This window comes from Macaca nemestrina, chromosome 6, assembly GCF_043159975.1.
Source record: "Macaca nemestrina isolate mMacNem1 chromosome 6, mMacNem.hap1, whole genome shotgun sequence".
NCBI lineage: Eukaryota > Metazoa > Chordata > Mammalia > Primates > Cercopithecidae > Macaca > Macaca nemestrina.
Window position 1 is genome coordinate 115,152,832 of NC_092130.1, and position 18,811 is coordinate 115,171,642.

At 36.9% G+C, this 18,811-nt stretch overlaps 1 protein-coding gene and 1 non-coding gene across 6 annotated transcripts in view; both read left to right on the forward strand.

The window, feature by feature from the left end:
* The window catches only part of LOC105499433 (phosphodiesterase 4D), a 1,582,997-nt gene that overhangs the window by 203,721 nt on the left and 1,360,465 nt on the right, over positions 1-18,811 (forward strand). The gene's annotated exons all lie outside the window — the stretch shown is intronic.
* LOC112423200 (U6 spliceosomal RNA) lies at positions 10,999-11,104 on the forward strand. Its single transcript, XR_003013674.1, has one exon. It is a non-coding gene; the product is annotated as a U6 spliceosomal RNA (small nuclear RNA).

The window sequence follows — 18,811 nt, forward strand, 5'->3', positions numbered from 1 at the left end:
TTCTTCCTGGGGTAGACTGGGGAGGGTGTATGTGTCCAGGAATTTATCCATTTCTTCTAGATTTTCTAGTTTACTTATGTAGAGGTGTTTATTGTCTTTTCTGATGGTAGTTTGTGTTTCTATGGATCAGCTGTGATATCCCCCATATCATTTTTTTATTGCATCTATTTGATTATTCTCTCTTTTCTTCTTTATTAGTCTGTCTAGCAGTCTATTTTTTTAATCTTTTCAAAAAACCAGGTCCTGGATTCATTGATTTTTTTGAAGGATTTTCCATGTTTCTATCTCCTTCAGTTCAGCTCTAATCTTTGTTATTTCTTGTCTTCTGCTAGCTTTTGAATTTGTTTGCTCTTGTTTCTCTAGTTCTTTTAATTGTGATGTTAAGGTGTTGATTTTAGATCTTTCCTGCTTTCTCTTGTGGGCATCTAGTGCTATAAATTTCCCTATACACACTGCTTTAAATGAGTCCCAGAAATTCTGGTATGTTGTGTCTTTGTTCTCATTGGTTTCAAAGAACATCTTTATTTCTGCCTTCATTTCATTATTTACCCAGTAGTAAGTCAGGAGCAGGTTGTTCAGTTTCTGTGCAGTTGTGCAATTTTGTGTGAGTTTCTTAATCCTGAGTTGTAATTTGATTGCACTGTGGTCTGAGAGACTGTTTGTTATGATTTCCATTTGTTTGCATTTGCTGAGGAGTGTTTTACTTCCAATAATGTGGTCAATTTTAGAATAAGTGCAATGAGGCACTGAGAAGAATGTATGTTCTGTTGATTTGGGCTAGAAAGTTCTGTAGATGTCTATTAGTTCTGCTTGTTCCAAAGCTGAGTTCAAGTCCAGAATATCCTTGTTAATTTTCTGTCTCGTTGATCTGTCTAATATTGACAGTGGAGTGTTAAAGTATTCCACTATTATTGTGTGGGAGTCTAAGTCTCTTTGTAGGTCTCTAAGAACTTGCTTTGTGAATCTGGATGCTCCTGTATTGGGTGCATCTATATTTAGGAGAGTTAGCTCTTCTTGTTGCATTGATCCCTTTACCATTATGTGATGCCTTTCTTTGTCTCTTTTGATCTTTGTTGGTTTAAAGTCTGTCTTATCAGAGATTAGGATTGCAACTCCTGCTTTTGTTTTGCTTTCCATTTGCTTGGTAAATATTCCACTATCCCTTTATTTTGAGCCTATGTGTGTCTTCGTTTGTGAGATGGGTCTCCTGCATATAGCACACTGATGGGTCTTGACTCTTTATCCAATTTGCCAGTCTGTGTCTTTTAATTGGGGCATTTAGGCCATTTACATTTAAAGTTAATATCGTTATGTGTGAATTTGACCCTGTCATTATGATGCTAGCTGGTTATTTTGCCCATTAGTTGATGCAGTTTCTTCATAGTGTCAATAGTCTTTATACTTTGGTATGTTTTTGCAGTGGCTGGTACTGGTTGTTCCTTTCCATGTTTAGTGCTTCCTTCAGGAGCTATTTTAAGGCAGACCTGGTGATGACAAAATCTCTCAATATTTGCTTGTCTGTAAAGGATTTTATTCTCCTTCACTTATGAAGGTTAGTTTGGCTGGATATGAAATTCTCATTTGAAATTCTTTTCTTTAAGAATGTTGAATATTAGCCCCCACTTTCTTCTGGCTTGTAGACTTTCTGCATAGAGATCCAATGGTAGTCTGATGGACTTTCCTTTGTGGGTAACCCAATCTTTCTCTCTGACTGCAGTTAACATTTTTTCCTTCATTTCAACCTTGGTGAATCTGACAATTATGTGTCTTAGGGTTGCTCTTCTTGAGAAGTATCTTTGTGGTGTTCTCTGTATTTCCTGAATTTGAATGTTGGCCTGCCTTACTAGGTTGGGAAATTCTCCTAGATAATATCCTGAAGAGTGTTTTCCAACTTGATTCCATTCTCCCTATCACTTTCAGGTACACCAATCAAACATAGATTTGGTCTTTTCACATAGTCCCATATTTCTTGGAGGCTTTGTTTGTTTCTTTTTATTCTTTTTTCTCTAATCTCGTCTTTTGCTTGATTTCATTGAGTTGCTCTTCAATATCTGCTATCCTTTCTTCTGCTTATCAATTCAGCTATTGATATTTGCATATGTTTCACGAAGTTTTTGTGCTGTGTTTTTCTAGTCCATCAGGTCATTTATGTTCTTCTCTAAAAACGGGTTATTCTAGTTAGCAATTTGTCTAATCTTTTTTCACAGTTCTTAGCTTCCTTGTATTGGGTTAGAACATGCTCCTTTAGCTTGTAGGAGTTTGTTATTACCCACCTTCTGAAGGCTACTTCTGTCAATTCATTAAAGTCATTCTCCATCCAGTTTTGTTCCCTTGCTGGTGAAGAGCTGTGATCCTTTGGAGGAGAAGAGGCGTTCTGTTTTTTGGAATTTTCAGCCTTTTTGCGCTGGTTTTTCCCCATCTTTGTGGGTTTATATACCTTAGATCTTTGATATTGGTGGCTTTCTGATGGGGTCTCTGAGTGTTCTTCCTTTCTGTTACTTTTCCTTCTAACAGTCAGGCCTCTCTGCCCCAGTTCTGCTGGAGTTTGCTGGAGGTCCATTCAGACCCTGTTTGCCTGGGTATCACCAGAGGAGGCTGCAGAACAGCAAAGATTGCCACCTGTTCTTTCCTCTGGAAGCTTCATCCCAGAGGGGCACCTGCCAGATGCCAGTCAGAACTCTCCTGTATGAGGTGTCTGTCAGCCCTTGCTGGGAGGTGTCTCCCAGTCAGGATTCGCAGGGGTCAGGGACCCACTTGAGGAGGCAGTCTGACCCTTAACAGAGCTTGAACGCTGTACTGGGAGGTCCACTGCTCTTTTCACAGCTGTCAAGCAGGGACGTTTAAGTCTGCTGAAGCTGCACCCACAGCCACCCCTTCCCCCAGGTGCTGTGTCCCATGGAGATGGGGGTTTTATCTATAAGTGCTTGACTGGGGTTGCTGCCTTTTTTTCAGAGATGCTCTTCCCAGAGAGGAGAAATCTGGCTATCTGGCCACAGTGGCCTTGCTGAGTTTCAGTGGGCTCCACCAAGTTCGAACTTCCCAGTGGCTTTGTTTACACTACGAGGGGGAAAACCGCCTACTCAAGCCTCAACAATGGTGGATGCCCCTCCTCCCATCAAGCTCCAGTGTCCCAGGTCAATCTCAGACTGCTTCTGTGCTGGCAGTGAGAATTTCAAGCCAATGGATTTTAGTTTGCTGTGCTCTGTGGGGGTGCAACCTGCTGAGCAAGATTACTTGGCTTCCTCGCTTTAGCCCCCTTTCCAGGGGAGTTAATGGTTCTGTCTCACTTGTGTTCCAGGCACCACTGGGGTATGGAAAAAACAAACAAACAAACTCCTGCAGCTAGTTTCATGTCTGCTCAAATGGCCGCCTAGTTTTGTGCTTGAAACCCAGAGCCCTGGTGGGGTAGGCACAGGAGGGAATCTCCTGGACTGCAGGTTGCAAAGACCGTGGGAAAAGCGCAGTATCTGGGCCGGAGTGTGCATGGTTCCTCAGGCTCAGTCCCTCACTGCTTCCCTTGGGTAGGAGAGAAAATTCCCCAATCCCTTGCACTTCCTGGGTGAGGCGATGCCCCGCTCTGCTTCAGCTCACCCTATGTGGGCTGCACCCACTGTCCAACCAGTCCCAATGAGCTGAACCAGGTACCTCAGTTGGAAATGCAGAAATCACCTGCCTTCTGTGTTGATCTCGCTGGGAGCTGCAGACCGGAGCTGTTCCTATTTGACCATCTGGCTAGCAATCCTACATTCCATTTTCCTTTTTATGTGAGGAACCTGACCAATTTATGTTGTTTAAACATTAAGACCTGGGTTGGATTAAACATTAGAGATTATTTTAAAGGATAATATCAGTGTTTACCTAGAAATTTAAACTTAAGTCGTGAAATTTTTATTTTTGCCCTTGATCCACTGGTATTAGGTCTATACAATGTTTCTATCCACTCCAGAAGACAAACAGATGTTTCTGTGAATCTGAAACTAACTCAGCACATGTAGCCTCACTTTCTAAGTGGTGTTTCGGCTGTGGAACACAAGATACAGATACCTGGAGATGAGAAATGTATCAGTAATCACTTATAGAAATAAATGCGTATTTTAGGCCAGTCGCAGTGGCTCATACCTGTAATCCCAGCACTTTGGGAGGCTGAGGCGGGCAGATTACCTGAGGTTGGGAGTTCGAGACCAGCCTGACCAACACGGAGAAACCCCGTTTCTACTAAAAATACAAAATTAGCCAGGTGTGGCAGCACGTGCCTGTAATCCCAGCTCTGGGGAGGCTGAGGCAGGAGAATTCCTTGAACCTGGGAGGTGGAGGTCGTGGTCAGCTGAGATCGCGCCATTGCACACCAGCCTGGGCAACAAGAGCAAAACTCTCAAAAACAAACAAACAAACAAAAACAAACAAAAAACCAACAACAATTTGGACTCTGCTTAGCTAATAGAAATTGCCTACGTGTGAAACTTCATATTTCCTGTGTATGGGGAATGTTACGAGGTATGCTGGTGGGAACACAGGAGAGCACATAGAATGATTATCCCCCACTTGCAGAATTTCTTGTTTGGCTAGGGAGGGAACATACTTGTACAAAAGGTGTAAAAAGACATTGAAAGAGGTGAGCAAAGGCTCAAAGAGTAAGAGAAAGGAGACACTACAGAAAGATTCCATAAAGGAAGATTCAGGAAGAAGTGTGTCAGAAGTAGAGCAAGAGCAAAGGTTGGATTTGCTGGCTACTACTAATCCGTTTCTCAGGAGCATGTGCAGACGCACTTGGGAGGTTATAATGTCTGGGTCTGTTAGAACCCTATTCTGTTGGCCAGAAGTCAATCACACAGCCCCACTTTTCTGCTAGGGTGGCTGGAAAATAGTTTACCTGTGTTCCTGGAAGGAAGGTATGGCCTTTTTGAGCATTTAACCAGTCTTTGCTACATGCCCACTGGAACTTTGAAGAAAAACTTCAGTTCCTCTCCCCCTCATTCATTTTTTAAACCTTCCCTTCTCCAAGTGAGACACTGTTAGTTCTATCAGCTATTACTCATACATTTTTGTTCCCAAACCCTCTACTATCATGGTCATCATAAAGCAAACATTCTTGATTTTTATCGTTCTTCTCAAAATGAAGTGCTCACTGTATGTGATTTTTTTAAATGCTGGTAAAATGGGATTATTGTTTTCATTGATTTCATAACGGTAAGGTCAAAGAGAGGGCCAAGACTGGGGACTTTGCATTTAAAAAAAAAAGAAAAGAATTTGAAGAAGGAAAGGGGTCTCCAGGATGCCACTTCAGTACGGCAGCCATGGGAAGCACTAGTGGTAAAGGTGCTATTCTTTCCTACTTCTCAAAGAGGAAAAAAGACATTCACATTCACAAATCAATTCATTTCCATCAAAACTCCAAACTGAAGTCAAGGAGAACAAGTGCACTCAAATGATGTTACTTATATATTAGATTATGAATTTAAATAAAACGCCAAAGATTTCTGTATTAAAATCTTTTTATTGTGACATTAACTAGTCCACATGCCTTACATAGTGTCTAGGTCTTATTCTCAATAATTTGGCCAGTAGTCCAAATGATTACATGATATATAAGCAAATTAGCATTGCTCTAAGGAACTAAAATGTATCACCTGCTGCTAATATGGCACTGTTGTTGTGCCATTTCAGCATATCCCTGTGGCCCCCATTCCTGATGTTTTCATCTGTAGATCCCATGAAGAGACAAAAAATGAGTCTTTTTTCCTTTCCTTTTCTTTCAACAGTTGTGCTTTCAGTGTTCTCTCTTAAGAAATATTATAACCCTGAGGGAGTGGACTTTATCAGAGAAGCAAACTGATTGAAAACGATTTAGTTTCCAAATTCCTGGAAGAAGGGAAAAAGCCTAAGTGTCCATCTCTCTATCTAGTCTACTAATGAGATTACCTATTTCAATATTTTTTTTTTCTAAATTGAGTTTTTAATGTCAAAGTTTCAGGATCCACTGGTTTCCATAGTTTTAGTTTGTCCAGTTGTTTATGGTTAGACTCATTGTGAACAGGGACCATTATACTTCTCTTTTTCTATAAATGTGGCTGCTTTTGAGAGTGGAAGTTGTAGGAAACAGAATTCATTGTAATCTGAATTTAAATTTAGCTTCCTGTTGCAGCTCCTCCCCTCCCCATCCTCCCTCACGTTTCTCCCTGTCCCCAGACTGTCTTTCAGAGGCAGATGCTATGCCCATAAATGACATTTATTGATTTGAGTATTAGTGACTTTTCTTGACAGATTCACCCATAACAATATTTAAGTAATATTAAGAGTTTCCCACCAAGCACTCAGAATAAACTAAACAGTGAGTATCTAGGCAGAAAGCCATGTACTTTTAGAGCTCAGTATGTTTATAATATATATGAAGGCAAACATAGAGGCAACATAAATACCTATTCTACCTGGTCGTTATCTGCCAATTTATATTTTTCGGAGAAGAGTTTCTCACTAAATCACTGAGAGGCAGAGTAGGATATCTGAGGAAAATGGTGGTGGTGGTGGGGCGGGGGCAGGTTCGTTATCCAGAAAAAAGATTGGGAGCCAGGGAGGGTTTTCAAATTTGAATCCCTCAGCTCAGTCTTGGGGCATTTGTTTTGCCATCTGAATTATCCTGGAACCCAGAAGAAAACTGGTTGTGAAAACTACAGATTCAATTTTCTTCTTTGGCTGTTCCCATAATACCGTAATTATAAACCATGCTGTGTTAGGGTGTAACATTCTTTGGAGAGCATCCTAAAGTGCACTTTGATCAAATTTTGCCTTATGTAGCAACATTTAGAAACACAAGTCTTTGTGTCTCTGGGGTTTCTGGCTCTTCTTTTTACTGATGGATGATAATCTTATAATAGCATTAGTTTTGTCACCAATTACCAAAGATTTGTTATTATTGGTTTTTAAAGTTGGACAATCCTTAAATGTCTACAGCAACATAAGAAACAGACCCAGAAGGTGGTGGGTCAGACTAGTTTAGAAACCTCCAATCCTGGCTATTTGGTACCTCAGAATTCAACAAGGGATGTTGGAAATTTTTCAAAATAAAATTAATTTAAATGCAGTTTTGCAAAAGGTTATACTGTAGAACACATTGAAAAAGAGAAGGTTAGCTGAAAAGTCAAGCATGATAGAATTTGAAAATTACTAGGCTTTAGGGTATGAAAATATTTCCCATATGTTGAGACAGAATTTGTATTTTCTCTTTTCTCAATGGCATTTTATGAGACTATATACTCCTGCTCTTCTATATAAATGGAATAGAAACATCTCTATTTTTAAATTGTCATGGAAATAAGTAATGGCCTGTGAGCAAAACGACTTTTTTTTTTTTTTTTTTTTTTGATGGAGTTTTGCTCTTGTCGCCCAGGCTGGAGTACTATCTCGGCTCACTGCAACCTCAGCCTCCTGGGTTCAAGTGATTCTCCTGCCTCAGCCTTCTGAGTAGCTTGGATTACAGGTGTTCACCACCATGCCCAGCTAATTTTTGTAGTTTTAGTAGAGACGGAGTTTCACCATGTTGACCAGGCTGGTCGCAAACTATAGGCTTTCACCCTTTGTGCTTTACTATTTTGGTTAATTTTGAGGGGCATAATCTGTGGGAACATTGTTATTATTTGCCATTACTTTTCATAGCAAAAACTGCAATTACTTTTGCACCAACCTAATATTTTCTTTGCTAATCTAGTGTGATTTAGGGACAGTGATAAATAAAAGTTGGAGAAGAAAGAAAAGGGCTGACTAGTAAATGCAGACAGAGTTGATGTACTTTCACAGTCCCATTGGCATGTTCCATGGGCCATTTCACTTTCAGATGGTTTGTCTGGCTGAATTTAAAGGCTAACCTCTGGAGCTTTGCCTTTCTTCTTGTGACCTGAGAACTTGCTGGCATGTACAAGTCAATTTTCTTAATAGCTTTTCTTGATTAGTCTATAGCTTCTCCAGTGAGTTGAAATGTCACATTTACTTATACTAAAATCTTATACTAGACATATTTGGGTGTCAAACCTCTTTTAATCATTTGTCTTTCTTGTCTAGAGATAGTGTTATAATATTTTCCTTGTTATAGGTTTCTAATACACTTTAAAATCTAGAATGACATAACTCCTATTGTATCTTTCTCTTTTGATCTTTTGAGAAAAAGAATTACCATGGAAAATAATACTTCTGTTTTTGTGTCATTGTTTAAAGTATTTACAACTCTTATTTTGTTGTGAATTTTTTCTTTTAATATATTCCTTAGTTTTATTTATATATTTAATTAGTTATGTTTGCATTTTTAAAAAGTGAGATAGGTGTATCTTTTAAAAAATAATCGTTGTCAGGTATGGTGTTAAGTTTGTAATGGCTATTAGCTATTACATTACTTTTAATGGCAAAAACCACAAATACTTTTGCAACAACCTAATATAATGAATTCAGTAGGCTTCCGTTGTTTATCTACGTTGTGGAATATAGTGTAATTCTGAAATAACTTACTTCTTATACCATTTTTGTTTTGCTTTTTTGGTTTAGGTCGATTTTTCTAAAAGCCTTTTTCTTTTGTTTCTGCTGTATATTTGTTTTACTATGTTCTGTTTTTGATTTCTTTTTGGATCAGTTTCATCACTTCATATTTTCTTACATTATTGCCACTGCATTAGTCTATCATATTAATCAGAATAGTATTGTACATGCTATTCTTTTGCATATTTTTAATCTTGTTTCTATATTTGGTCACATCTACTTTGTCGAAATTTTCTTGTCTTACTCTTGCAGAGTTCTACTTATTTAATTGCCCCTTTTCTGCTTTTATTTTTATTAACTCATTTTTCCCAACCTTCCTTGGAGTTCTGATCTTTTTCTAGGTTATTAAATGAATATGTCATTCTGTTTTGATTTTTATTGATTCGTTCCTGTGACTTTTCTTCAGGTTATTTTGTTGACCTTTATTGAACTTCTCCAGTTTATTGAGTTGAATATTTTGTTATTTTATTTTATTCAATTTTTAAAATGATGAGAACCCTGAATGCCATGGGCTTTTCTTCCTTTTGAGTCCATCCTTTACCACACATCATTAGATTTTTATATAGATTTTTCAGTTGTTCTTAACTTTAAAATTGTTTGCAATTGCAATTTGGATTTGTTCTTTAGCCTGTGCCATTTAGAAATGTTTTATTTTAAGGTTTGCCTTTGCGTTTTTATTTTTAAAGGTTATCTTCTGATATTAATTCCCTGGGTTATGTATATGTCTTTCACATACTTATACATACTTATGGTTTATATAATTTCTATGTTTTATAGCTTTCATCTGCCTCTGTCTAATATATGAATAATTTTTGATCAACTTTTTACAAAAGTAGTTTCTTTGTTTGAAGAATCCAAACTTTTAAATGTAACTGTTAGATGAACTTCATTAATTGAATTTACTCATATGCTTTATGGTCCTTTTAATTTTCCAGCTACTTTTTCTCTTCAAGAGACTTTTGTTAGACTTTAGTACTGTATTTCTATTAGTTTCTTCTTACAGTTTTAACTATGTGTGTGTGCGTGTATATACACACATTATATATATTGATGCACACACATTGTAGTATATAATGTCTTATGGGCTGCAACATTTCCTTAGAATCTATATTTTATTTGAAGCCAGCATATTTTTATTTTTTTTTTAAGTAAGAAGTTTTATTTCTTCCTGGAATCTTGCAGGATTTCTTCTTTTTTTTTTTTTTTTTCCTGTTTACTTAGTAGTTTAAAAAGTGCCAGATATGTTAAGGTTTAGGTCTTTTACTGATGTATTTTTTTCCTGGAGCCATGTCACCCATTTTCCTGAGGTTAGGAAAGTTTTCTTGGGATGTGTATTTGGTTATTGTTTCTGTTTTATTTCTCTGGACTCTCCTCTGGGAATGCTGATGAGCTATATGTTAGCTCCCTAGTCTTTCTTTTTCAATTCTTTCTTCTTCTCTGTCATACTTTTCTTTTCCTGTCTCCCTGTGAAGGCTTATAGAACTGTTAAATAATGCTTCAACCCACTGTCTTCAGTATCAATTAATTATTCTACTTTGCTTTTAGTTTCTATGTAATCATCCTTTAAAAAAAATTCTCTCTCCCTTTTCATTTTACCCATTGTCCACTGCCTTGTTTAACCTGCCTGGAATCCTCTTCATTTCATCCTGTTTTCTTTTCATAGAGGCCAATCTCTTGGTTCTTTATTAAGGATACCAAGTAGTCTTCTAAGTTTTTCTTTTGAATTCTGCAGTAAATATTTTTCAGAGGTTTGTTCTGAATTTTTAGAGCACTGTTCTCTTTCCCCTGTTCTGTGTTATTTTTTTTTGTGTGTGTGTATCTATATCTATATCTATATCTCTCCCAACTAAAATAACTAGAGAATCAAATATATATGTTTTATAATATATAATAAATATTATATATATTAAATATATAATATATAATATATATATTAAATATATAATATATGTGTTTTATAATATATATATATTTTACACAATTTTAAGTAAAGCCACAAAGATACCCAAATTGAGGTTTTTTTGGTCCAGCTCTTTTTCTATTACAATGGTGGTGAAAACTTCAACATCCAGTTTACAGTTAAATGAACATTGTTGGGTTTAGTTGCCATTTCAATGACCATTTTCTGGTAATTTTTATTTAAAGTATCTCCTCTCAGTTAGCTTTTGATCTTTCAGCTCCTGCAGCCTGATTCTTTGATACCATAAGAAGTTATACATGGCATCTGTAATTCCCAACCTATCAGGATTGCTTCTCTGTGCTCTGTTCACCTTTTCTCCCCATTTCATCAACCAAAGGCTCTACTTCTGCAGACTAAGCCTTTTGGAACATGTGGCATTACGGGCCTCTCTCCCCTACTTTCTGGTCACTTTTTTTCTTAAAAATGCTGGAATGGTGGGAGAAAGAGCATTTGCCTCTAAGTAAAATTCCCCAAACCAAGAACTCTGGGTCCCTTTTATCCAGTAAAGAAAAGAAGGAGTGCTTGCTTTGGCAGCACATATACTAAAATTGGAACAATACAAACAACATTAGCATGGCCCCACACCAGGATTACATGCAAGTTCCTGAAGCGTTCCATATTTTTTTACATAACAGTAAAGGGTTCGAATCAACAAGAAGAGATAACTATCCTAAATATATATGTACCCCATGCAGGAGCACCCAGATTCATAAAGCAAGTTCTTAGAGATCTACAAAGAGACAGACTCCCACACAATAATAGTAGAAAACTTTAACACCTCACTGACAATATTAGACAGATCATTGAGACAGAAAATTAACAAAGATATTCAGAACCTGAACTCAGCTCTGGATCAAGCAGACCTGATACATATCTATAGTATCTCCACTAAAAATTCTCCACTAAAAACAACAGAATATACATTCTTTCATTGCCATACAGCACTGACTCTAAAATTAATCACAACCAGAAGTAAAACATGCCTCAGCAAATGCAAAAGAACTGAAATCATAACAGTCTGTCAGATCACACCACAATCAAATTAGAACTCAAGATTAAGAAATCCAAACATAACCGCATAATTACATGGCAATTGAACAACCTGCTCTTGAATGACTCTTGGGTAAATAATGAAATTAAGGTAGAAATCAAGAAGTTCTTTGAAACTAATGAGAATACAGAGACAACATACCAGAATCTCTGGGCTGCAGCTAAAGTGGTGTTAAGAAGGAAATTTAGGCTGGGCACAGTGGTTCATGCCTGTAATCCCAGCACTTTGGGAGGCCAAAGGGAGTGGATCATTTGAGGTCAGGAGTTCGAGGCCAGCCTGGCCAACATAGTTAAACCCTGTCTCTACTAAAAATACAAAAAGCAGCTGGGTGTGTGGCATGCATCTGTAGTCCCAGCCTCTTGGGAGCCTGAGGCAGGACAATCTCTTGAACCTGGGAGGCGGAGGTTGGAGTGAGCAAGATTGCGCCACTGCACTCCAGCCTGGGTGACAGAGTGAGACCCATTTAAAAAAAAAATAATAATAATAAGTAGAAATTTATAGCACTAAATTCCCACATCAAAAAGCTGGAAACATTTCAAATTAACAATCTAACATCACAACTAAAGGAACTAGAGAATCAAGAGCAAACAAAATCCTAAGCTAGCAGAAGACAAGAATAACCAAGATCAGTGTTGAATTGAAGGAGATAGAGACACAAAAAATCCTTCAAAATGTCAACAAATCCAGGAGCTGTTGTTTTGAAAAAAAATAATAAATAGACTGCTAGCAAAACTAAAAAAGAATAAAAGAGAGAAGGATCAAATAAACACAATTAGGAATGATAAGGAGGATATCACCACTGACTCCACAGAAATTCAAATAACCGTCAGAGAATACTTTAAACACCTCTATGTACATATATTAGAAAACCTAGAAGAAATGGGTAAATTCCTGGACACATACATCTTCCCAAGACTGAACCAGGAAGAAATTGAATCCCTGAACAGACCAATAACAAGTTCTGAAATTGAGACAGTAGTAAGTAACCTACTGACCAAAAAAAGCCCAGGACTAGAAGGATTCACAGCTGAATTCTACCAGAGGTACAAAGAAGAGCTAGTACTATTTCTGCTGAAACTATTCCAAAAAATTGAATAGGAAGGACTCCTCCCTAACTCATTCTATGAGGCCGGCATCATCCTGATACCAAAACCTGGCAGATATATAACAAAAAAAGAAAACTTCAGGCCAATATTCTTGATGAACATTGATGCAAAAGTCCTCAATAAAATACTGACAAAACAAATCCAGCAGCACATCAAAAAGCTTATCAACTATGATCAAGTTGGCTTCATCTCTGGGATGCAAGGTTGTATCAACATATGCAAATCAATAAATGTTATTTATCATATAAAAAAACTAAAGACAAAACCACATGATTATCTCAATAGATGCAGAAAAGGCCTTTGATAAAGTTCAACATCCATTCATGTTAAAGACTCTCAATAAACTAGATATTGAATGAACATACCTCAAAATAATAAGAGCCATATATGACAAACCCACAGCCAATATCATACTGAATGGGCACAAAACAAGGATGCGCTCTGTCACCACTCCTATTCAACATAGTATGGGATGTTCTGGCCAGGACAATCAGGCAAGAGACAGAAATAAATAGGAAGAGAGGAAGTCCAATTATCTTTGTTTGCAGATGACATGATCCTATATCTAGAAAACCGATAGTTTCAGCCCAAAAGCTTCTTAATCAGATATGCAACTTCAGCAGTCTGGATACAAAATCATTGTGCAAAAATTGCTGGTATTCCTATACACCAACAACAGGTAAGCAGAGAGCCAAATCATGAATGAACTCTCATGCACAATTACTACAGAAATAATAAAATAGGAATACAGCTAACAAGGTAAGTGAAGGACCTCTTCAAGGAGAACTACAAACCAGTGCTCAAAGAAATCAGAGATAACACAAATGGAACAACATTTCATGCTCATGGATGGGAAGAATCAATATTGTGAAAATGGTCATACTGAATAAAGTAATTTATATATTCAATGCTATTCCCATGAAACTACCATTGACGTTCTTCACAGAATTAGAAGAAACTATTTTAAAATTCGTTTGCAACCAAAAAAGAGCCCAAATTGCCAAGACAAGCCTAAGCAAAAAGAACAAAGCTGGAGGCATCATGCTACCTGACTTCAAAATATACTACAAGGCTACAGTAGCCAAAACAGCATGGTATTGGTATAAGAACAGACACAGAGGGCCAGGCACAGTAGCTCATGCCTGTAATCTCAGCACTTTGCGAGGCCAAGGCAGGCAGATCACGAGTTCAGGAGCTTGAGACCAGCCTGACCAACATGGTGAAACCCCGTCTCTACTAAAAATACAAAAATTAGCCAGGCATGGTGGCATGCACCTGTAATCTCTGCTACTCAGGAGGCTGAGCCAGAAGAATTGCTTGAACCTGGGAAGCAGAGGTTGCAGAGCTGAGATCATGCCACTGCACTCCAGCCTGGGCAACAGAGTGAGACTCCATCTCACAAAAAAACAAGAAAGAAAGAAAGAAAAAAAAGAACAGACACATAGACCAATGGAAGAGAATAGAAATAATACCACACACCTACAACATCTGATCCTTGACAAATCTGACAGAAACAAGCAATGAGAAAAAGGATTCCCTACTAAATTAAATGGTGCTGGGAGAATGGGCTAGTCATATGCAGAAAACTGAAATTTGACCCCTTCCTTACACCATATACAAAAATTAACTCAGGTTGAATTAAAGACTTAAATGTAAAACCTAAGACCATAAAAACCCTAGAAGAAAATCTAGGCATTACCATTCAGGATATAGGTACAGGCATAGATTTCATGATGAAAATGCCAAAAACAATCGCAACAACAGTAAAAATTGGCATATGGGATCTAATTAAACTAAAGATCCCCTGCACAGAAAAAGAAAAAAAAAAAAACTATCAGAGTGAACAGACAACCTACAGAATAGGAGAAAATTTTTGTAATCTGGCCGTCTGACAAAAGTCTAATATCCAGAGTCTACAAAGAACTTAAACAGATTTACAAGAAATAAACCAATGACCCAATTAAAAAGTGGGCAAAGAACATGAACAGACACTTGGCAAAAGAAAACATTCATGCAGCAAACAAGTGTCTGAAAAACAGCTCATCACATCATTAGAGAAATGCAAATCAAAACCACGATGAGATACTATCTCACACCAGTCAGGACGGCTGTGATTAAAAATCAGAAAACAACAGATACTGGTAAGGTTGTAGAGAAAAAGGAATGCTTTTACACTGTTGGAGTGTAAATTAGTTCAACCATTTTGGAAGACAGTGTGGCAATTCCTTGAAGACCTCGAGTCAGAAATACTATTTGACCCAGCAATCCCGTTACTGGGTATACACCTAAAGGAATATAAATCATTCTATTATAAAGATACATGCATGTGTATATTCACTGCAGCACTATTTACAAAAGTAAAGACATGGAATCAACTTAAATGCCCACCAATGATAGACTGGATAAAGAAAATGTGGTACATATACACCATGGAATACTATGCAGCCATTAAAAAGGTCAAGTTCATGTCCTTTGCAGCGACACGGTTGGAGTTGGAAGCCACTATCCTCAGCAAACTAATGCAGGAATGGAAAACCAAACACCACATGTTCTTACTTATAAGTGGGGACTGTATGATGAGAACACATGGACACATGGGGGAACACCACACACTGGGACCTGTGGGGGTGGAATGGTTTGTAGGGAGGGATGGTATCAGGAAGAATAGGTAATATGTAGTAGGCTTAATACCTAGGTGGTGAGATGATCTGTGCAGCAACCACCATGGCACATGTTTACCTATGTAACAAACCTGCACATCCTGCACATGTACCCTTGAACTTAAAAGTTGAAGGAAAAAACTAAAGAAGGGTATGTTCTTAATTTTCTATGTCTACAAGCCAGTCAATTGGAAATGAAAGCTGGGTATGCCATTGAATAACTAAATTCCCTTTAGGATTTCAAAGTTAGAGCCTATCTTTCTCTTATAGATTATGGAATTCATTATCCGTTAGTTTTGGTTTTAAAGGCTGTCTTCAATGGCTTTAGTGATAAGTTGGTAACAGCAACATTACATGATGTTAGCCAGAAGCTATTTTGAACCTGAAATTCCTATCAGAAGGTTGAAGAAAACCCAATTTTACTTTTATTTAGAGCTTATGTGCTAATCATTTAATTTTTAAATTAAATGATTTAATTTAAATCTGACTCTACTTGGAATGAAGACACAATCCTGTAGTTAATATCGAAGTATGAATTTTCAATTGTTTTCTTTCTTCCTTTTTTTTTTTTTTTGAGGTAAGAATGCCTCAAAAGAATAAGTGAAACAGAGACTTAAAAGTTCCATGGTGACTGTTGAAATATAACAGAAATTGCACTGTGTTTGAATTTACTGTGATATATTCCTAATGTCTTATATTTGGTATGTTTCTCTTGTTGTTACTGCTGACACAAACCAAAGAAACAAGAATTTCTTTTATGCCACTGATTTACAAAGGTCATATAGAAAATGAAGGGTCAGATAATGGATGCTAATCATCCTCATTGATGGATACATTGACAGGAAAACATAATTGAATTGCATATATTAGTGGAAGATAACAAACCATTTAACAAATTGTTCTTAATAGAGAAAAAAGTGATAGGAGAGCTAAAATTGATGTGAAAAACACAGGAGGAAGTTAAGGGATTAGAGTGGGAGGGAAATTAGTGAGTACCTATTTGTGTGCATGATTGCATTTTTGAAATAATTAGTTGCCTAATTGTGTATCCAGATGTAGTAATTGTTGTTCCATAGTCATGATTTAAGTATTCTCTGTGTGTAATTTTCATTTGTATACAATTTTTTCAGAATCAAATTGCAGAGGAATATATTTGTTTGAAATTGCTCTAGGGATGTGTTTATAACCCATTTTGGAAAGAGTGGAAAGATTTTTTTCTCTTCCAAATGGTTGTGAAGGTGGATAACTTCTCTGATCTTTTAGTAAACATTTTTATATTAGTTGAATGGTATGCAGTTAGTCATAAACAGGAGAGACTGAGGAAAAATAACATGCTTAATGCAAATAAATTTTCTGTACCTGATAAGTGAATTGGAATTTTTTCCTGTAATATTTTTAAAAATTTTTTTCTGGTAGATGCTTGTTGACTTAAAGTAAGATAAAAAAGAATTGTCAAACTATATATAAATCACAGCAAAATGATGATGAATTCATAGTTTTTGCTCAAGTAGAGGGATTATCTGGAATGAAAGTACAAAAAGAATTTGATAATTTAGAAGTACATTAATTTGAATGTACATTTGAACTAGCTAAAAATTTTACTCTACAGCTGACTGCACTGGCAGTTTATTAATCACATCCATAAACATGAGTCATCTACAATTGGAGTGGGCCTCACACTTGGAACATCTTGAAGATGTTTCTTCTTTGGCTGTGCTAAATTAAGCATGCATAGAAGTTATATTGTGTTAAAATTTCCACAATGAAATCTTATTGGCACTTCCTGTGTAAGTGGCTGGGAATAGAAATTCTCATTTATGAATAAAAACACTTTGCCTTTTTATTTGGAGGTGAACCTACTAACCTTTGATTATAGAATAATACCAGCAATTTTATTATAAAGTGTATTTCAGTAATTGGAACTGTGTTTTTATTATACAATTGGATAGAATGTATAATAAAATGAAATGAAAGAAATTTCATCAGAAGATTGAGTTAAAAAGGTTTTGGTGATGAAATTGAGATGATGTCCAGATTTATAGTATATTTGGTAACCATAACATACTTCTTGATATATTGATTTCCATATAAATGCTTATTTCTTCAAACACTTTAAATTTCATAGTATTTTCTCCCTTCTGTTATTAAGCAGTTCTATTCATAGTAGATCTTAGAAAATTATCCAGTGGTTAATATTTCTCCATATTTGTAGCTTTCATTACTTTATATTTCTGTTTTTGCCTAGGCTCCTTGTTACAAGCCTGTTCTAATGTTACAAAACTTGGCAAACCTTACCCAAGAAGGGAAAAGTTTAGTATCTATGAATTTTGAAAATACTTGATGAGAGAAGTTGCTTTTAAATTATTTTGAATTTTATTAATACCAAAAATATTTGAAAAAGAGGAGCACGTACATTTTTCCAATATTCAAAGTTCATTCAATATACAAATAAACCTTTTTTAAAATTGTACTTTAAGTTCTGGGATACGTACGCAGAACGTGCAGGCTTGTTACATAGGTATACATGTGCCATGGTGGTTTGCTGCACCCATCAACCCATCATTTACATTAGGTATTTCTCCTAATGCCATCCCTCCCCTTGCCCCCCACCTCCCGACAGTCCCTGGTGTGTGATGTTCCCCTCCCTGTGCCCATATGTTCTCACTTTTCAACTCCCACTTATGACCGAGAACATGTGGTGTTTGGTTTTCTGTTGCTGTGTTAGTTTGCTGAGAATGATGGTTTCCAGTTTCATACATGTCCCTGCAAAGGACATGAAATTCTTTTTTATGGTGGCGTAGTATTCCATGGTATATATGCCACATTTTCTTTATCCAGTCTAATACTGATGGGCATTTGGGATGGTTCCAAATCTTTGCAAGTTGTGAAAAGTGCTGCAATAAACATATGCGTGCATGTGTCTTTTGCAATAGCATGAGGGAAGGAGACTGGAAAACATTGACTCATTGTACAATTCAAATATGCCAACTTTGTCAAATTTTATTACAATTGGAAAGCACTTATGGTATTTATTAGAAAGAAAGTGTGTGTGCATGCGTATGTGTGTGAAAACATGGCTCTTTTAAGAAGCAGGCTTACCCAGTCATTTTTTTTGAATAATAGCTGCATTTGGGGTAAGAAAGTACCTCAAAACATTGTCTCTAATTGTACAGGAAAAACAAAACAAATAAAGGAGATGAAGACTAGGCTGCTGTCATTCTGTGCCATCTCTGACATCTATCGAAAGCCTAGAGGCCCAAGAATACTTCCTCTCCATGGTGCTATTGCAGTATCTTCAGGGTCCTGAGTCTGAATGTTCCTATTTTATGTGAGCATTGCACCCAGAAGAATGGGTCAGAGCCTCTCCTATGGTCTGAATGTTTGTGTCCCTCCAAAATTCATGTGTTTAAGTCCTCACCTCCAAGGTGATTGTACTAGGAGTTGAGGGCTCTAGGGGATGTTTAGGTGATTCTCATGAATAGGACTGGTGCTCTTATAAAAGAGGCCCTAGGGA